Source organism: Pinus tabuliformis, chromosome 2_2 (assembly GCF_031772625.1).
Source record: "Pinus tabuliformis cultivar Carrire ecotype Pingquan chromosome 2_2, CPIR1, whole genome shotgun sequence".
In the NCBI taxonomy this organism is placed as follows: Eukaryota; Viridiplantae; Streptophyta; class Pinopsida; order Pinales; family Pinaceae; genus Pinus; species Pinus tabuliformis.
In genome coordinates this window covers 141,947,740-141,953,707 of record NC_142300.1, presented here as the reverse complement: position 1 = coordinate 141,953,707, position 5,968 = coordinate 141,947,740, and the positions used below count along the sequence as shown (strand labels likewise).

General features: G+C 39.3%; 1 pseudogene; it reads right to left on the bottom strand.

Annotated features, from left to right (window-relative positions):
- Nucleotides 1–353: 353 nt before the first annotated feature.
- On the bottom strand, nucleotides 354–5,515 carry LOC149191755 (uncharacterized; annotated as a pseudogene).
- Between the last annotated feature and the right edge of the window lie 453 nt (nucleotides 5,516–5,968).

Genomic DNA, 5,968 nt, shown 5'->3' with positions numbered 1-5,968 from the left:
GCACATAGCTCTTGTACCCTATATGCAATAATCTAATATCTAGAACACTGATTTGCAGAATCTGATACTAGCAGAATAACAACAGTAAGTAGGGAGTACTCAACCTGATATGATAATCATAGGTAGAACAGAGATGAACTCTGCTTCTTACTGACTTGGTTCTAGAATTCTAACATACTTTAACAACAAGGTAAACAATGTAGGCAATTATATCATCACTTCATCAACATTAGTATATATAAACCCTCGGTTCAAGTAGATACAAATTCAGTTAATAAACAAAACCAAGAATTTGTATTAAGTTTTATTTTGTTTCACTGTTGAGAAGATATTAATTTCATTTAATAGTTGATCTACTCCATGAGAACTCCCAAAATGGATCCCTTTTATAGCAACAAGGTGACCATCAGTAAGCCTCCCAGCATATATAGTCCCACAAGCACTATGTCCACACTTTTTTTTTGTAGTAGCAAAGATTTTAGTGGCCTTCTCCAACATCTTATAAGGGAATAGATCAAGTTTGAATTCTTCAGAGTGCATAGGTAAAAGGTTTGCAAGTTGGCTTCCTCACTGGACTGTCTAATTCAAAAATTAGATTATCTATGTTGTTTGTGTAAAGCAAGTGCAATAAGACTTGCTGCCACAAGTGTTGACGAAGCCACAAGCCCAGTCGCAAGGACTATTCTCTTTGTTGCATTGTGATCTCTTCGACAGTCCTTATCGTATGACTTCTCACCATGCTTTTTGCATACTCTTACGTATCCAGTGCCTTGACAGAACTCATCTCCTTGATAGCCATCTTTAGAAGCACACCTCACATTGTCAGTTACATCTACGACATGTTGATAGACCACATTGGGGTCATAGTGAACATCATCAAAAAGTGCCCATAACACCCAATTCCCACTTTAGCCCACACTTTGCATCCAAACGGGTCAATATGGGTGTGAGTATCCAACTAATGAAGCTCTGGCACTGCAACTAGGAGAAGTGAGCAAAGTCATCATCTCCATGGTGCCATATTGTCTCATTCAGAAAGGGATAGCAAAATGTCCTATCAAACATGCACTGCTCATTGCGGCTCTGCATATAAGGAATATTGCACTTCAACAGACAATCTGGAGTGCTCTTGCAGTCAGATAATTGGAGAAAGTTGCTGGCAGAAATTGCATAATTCTTCATGCCTTTTGACACTGAAGCCCTTGAGGTTTTTAGGATAGGAAGATTAGAGAGGATTGATGATGATCCCATGTGATGAGAAACTTATAGTAAAGGTTGTTCACTTAAATCCTCACAGTATTGTTATAGAATTGCAATTTGAATCGATCCAGCTGACAATGCCTTGAATTGATATAGAAAGGATATGGAATTGAGGCATTCCCACAACTTTCACTGCATTTCCTTGTGCCCTGTGCTATGTTAGAAAACACTCTAATCGAGAAGACCAGAGGCAGCCATGAACCCAAAAAGGCCAGAATAAAAAGATAGCAAAGGCTAATACTTATTTGTCTTGAAAGTTACCACATCATTTTAAGGCATGCTAAGACAATATATACTTCCTAGAATAAAAAGCAAATACCCATGTATGTTTTGTATATCCACCTGGGTTTGAAGCCTGCGATGGGAAGATTTTGCCTTTGATATGATGGCAACGTTCATCCTATGCTCATTACCTACTCTAAACTTCCCCATTCAACTTCACTACTCCATTCGATTGCAAAGTCTACAATGGTCCGTATCAAATCAACCCAAAAGTAGGACAATTATGGCTCAAAATATATATGCATTCAATTTATTTGTTCATACTTTTTTTTTCTTGGTTCTCGACAAGACAAGAGGTTGAATAATTGCTTAGACACTGTAGTAGCCTATCTTTCATAGTGTTCTTGATTAGTACTTCATTGTATGTCCACAACCACCGAGATATATATATATATATATATATATATATATATATATATATATATATATATATATATACTCAGCCTACTACATATACATACTACATATCTATCCAAATACCAAAAATGACATTTTGGACATGTGGGTTCAAACTTCTTGCATTTGGGTCATGAAGACATGACTAGTGCTTCATTGTCGAATCCCGATAGCTACTGCGTATACATCCTAGTCTACAATATACACATTGGGTATATCACCAAATCCTTGAAATGAAATATTTTTGCATGCGGGTCAAGAGTCCTATATTTCAGTCACCCATTCACAATATAAAATATCAGGGAACCACCACTTTGATATGAGTGCCAGAATTCAAGTGCCACTCTAATAATATGTTTGTTTGCACCAGAACCAGGAAGGAGTTACACTGACGCAGATGGAATTCAAGTCCATATCTATGCAATTAATGCAATAAAACATTTATTTTGCATAGATTTTTACCAATCTGACAAATATTGCAACGCTTTGACAATAGCCATGAACCATTCCAATAACAAAATACATTATAGACCCGAAGAGGGGGTCTTCATTTTTTTTCGAAATAGAAATATTACCAACTTGGTGAAAGTTTTCTTTGAAAAAGATGGAAGAGGCTACAATGATTTTGGATGTTCGTAAACATTCTTCGCGACTGCTATGTGCCAAATTGTAAATTGATAAGACGCGACAATCGTATGACATCTTAAGTGGATATTTAATAAGAACAAAGCTATGTTTGAGCTTTGAGCAACTTGAAATAAAATTGAATGTCTGAATATAGAGGCATTTGGTGCTACTTGTGCAGTTGATCCACCCTTTGTTAAACTTGGGGAGCAAACTCGAGAGTGAGACCATTTGTACTACCTCAACGCATATTCTTAGTGGAATTTTAACAAACACTTCCCTTGCAAACTCTAATCTCTCACTAGGAATACCACTTTCGTTGCAAACTCATATGTGGGTGTTGTCGTTGGCAGGTTGCAGGTTCAAACCCCGCAGCAGCTAGCTTTCGCCAGATTGCATGGCCCACCAGTTCAATGTGCATGGTAGTCTTCAAGTTAGGTGGCTTCCTGTTTTGACTTGAGTTCACTTCTGATAGTGTGTACATTGACTTGCCTGCCCTACTTCAAAGTCGCTAAATGGGCACATGAACTTAAAACACTAACAAAGGTGACCCAATCTATTTTCATTCTTGCCAAAAACGTTTCTCTAAAAATATGTAGGGTTTTCTCACCATACCCAACTTGGGCATACGTTGCCATCATTGCATTCCAAGAAACTGCATTCCTTGTAGGCATTATATTAAATAATTGGTGTGCACTCTCTAAGGTGCCAAATTCGTAATGATTGATGTCCATGAAATGGCATCTCACATAACCATTTTATCAAATAGAAGGTGTGCATCATCTATACTCCAACACATTTAGTATACATGTCTGCAAGGGAACTCTCGAAAAATACATCCAATTCAAGTTCACTTATGATTATCAAGCCATGTAGATGTCTTCCTTGCTGAATGGAGTGTAAGGTAACAAGCATTGAGGTCACTATTGAAGGTAATATAATTCAGCCTCATGCTAGACCTATGCATTTCACGAAACTATTGGAGGGATTCCTCACTATACCCATGTTGGGTGTAAATCACAATCAATTTACTCCAAGAGACCACATCCCTCTCAGGAATCATATCAAACAATTACCTTGCACGCTCTAACCTACTGCATCGGGCATATCCAACAACCAAAGAATTCCATGTGAAAACATTAGGCACGCAAATGTGATCGAACACTTGGATTGCATCCTCCTTTCTATCACACTTAACATACATTTCAATAAGAGCAAGCTCTGGAAAGGCATTTGATTCGAATCCCACTTTGATTACCTTAGCTTGAACTTGTGCACCACACTGGGGACACATCAAGTTGGCACATGGATTTAGACCACTTGTCAATGTAAATTGGTCCGGCCTTAAACTTGCGAGCTTCATCTAAAAGTAAAGTTCCAGAGTCTCCTTGTTGTGGCCTTGCTGGGAAAACACTGAAATGATTTCATTCCAAGACACAAAATCCCAATCAAGCATTTTGTTGATGAGTTCAATTGCATCTTCAACATTTCCCCTTGATAGCCCGGGGTGGAGATCTTTTTCTGGATTCCTGATTGTTTTTGTTCTTGAGAAACCTCCTTATGCCCTGGAATCTGGCTCGGTGGTGATTGGGCAACAAGAAAGACCATAATGCTGTCGAATCTATGGCTAGTTGGAAAAGCGTAGTCTCTAACTCAGTTGCCCATTTTATCTGGGATTAGTTCTTCTTATGATTGGAATGTGCATTAAACTCTAGGTCGAATTCAAGGTATGAGGCATAATTTTTTATAAGGAAATATATCATTGATGATATTTCTTGATAGTGCATGAATTAATTTGATGGTTGTAAGAGTTCAATTACAAGTCTATGAGTTCAGTATTTTTTTTTCCAGAGAAAAAAAGCGAACTTTTTATATATAAAGATAAAAAGTTACAAGCAGATGCAAAAGAGCATTCAGTTCGGTGAGGACTTCTCCCTCAGCAAAAAAGCCAGAGAAGGATCATGCTTCTCTGAAATAGCCAAAATCTTCAAAACCTTTCAGTTCCCCTGTACCAGATACAGGGTGCTTCCCCTTTGGGAACCAAGCGCAAGCCTCAGTCTTTGTGATACAGACCATGACTTGAAACCACAGCAGTACAGTTCCGTGGGCCTCCTTGAAAGGAAAACAGCCCACCAAAATAGTGACGCCCGCATACCTTGGGCAATAAGTTCATAGTGTCCAGAATTACTTGTCCATTACAAAAAGGAAAGACATGCGACTATATACAGAAAAGGAAAATAAACAACAACAGGAAAAAGCAGCAGCGATTATGCATAAGGGGGGAGATCCGACACACGGATTGATCTTGCACTTTTTCAGTCATTTTCCATATGCCCACAGCCTGCTGCAGACCATCTTTAGATAGCTTGTCCGCGACTTCATTTCTGTCCCTGTAGATGTGTTCAATTGAAAAAACATTAAAGGACTGTTTTAATGTCAATATCTCTTCAAGAAGTGGCCTCAACATGTAATTTTGACACCTACTGTTACCATTTACCCACTTCACTACATTCAAGGAGTCTCCAAAAATCTGAATTGCGAAGATGTGTCTATGGATAAGCCAACAGAGGAGAAGTTTTAGAGCTGAAAGTTCGGCATAATTATTAGTTCCGGGACCAATACCCACTGAAGCCATTAAGGAGTGAGATTCGGTTAAATGTATAATTATCCCTGCCCCAGCAGTGTTGTTCTGTGAGGCCCCATCAAAATAGGCCCACGGGATGCCTGCTCTTATTTGTTCCTCCCTGCTCTGTGGCTTTTTCTTTGAGTCCTCTGGAACAGGGATGCTGGAAAAAATAGCTGCGCTTTGAATAGCTATAGCTTCTGCTGAAAGTGTACTGTCATTGAAAAGGCTTCTGTTTCTGGCTAACCATACTCCCCAACAGATAATAGGAGGGAGATTCCTCAAGTTCTCTCCTGAAGAATGGTTCCACCACTGCTCCCAAGCAGACATTATGGATCCCCCATCCCAACTAAGATGTTTCTTCAGTAATTTGTTAACCTCCTCCCACACCCTTTTAGAGAAGGGGCATCCCATGAAAAGGTGAAAGATGGTCTCCGAGTCAGCTTTGCAAAGAGGGCATCTTCCAGGCCCTTGTTTGAATCTTGCTTGTAGAACATCCCAGGTTGGTATCTTTTGTTTTAGCACACACCAAAAGAACAGTCTGGCTTTTTTAGGACATTTTAATTTCCACAAAGGTTTCGCCCACCAACCTGGGTCCTCCCATCCTTTTTTCGACATTAGGAAATTGTAACCTGCTTTCGGGGAGTAGGATCCTGAGTCAGCATATGCCCAGACCAGCTGATCCGGTCTATCTCTTATTCTCACATTGGATCTTGATAACTCTTGAATGAAAGTCTGCCATTCGTTCCACCACAAAGGACTGATCTTCGCTGCCACAAAGAT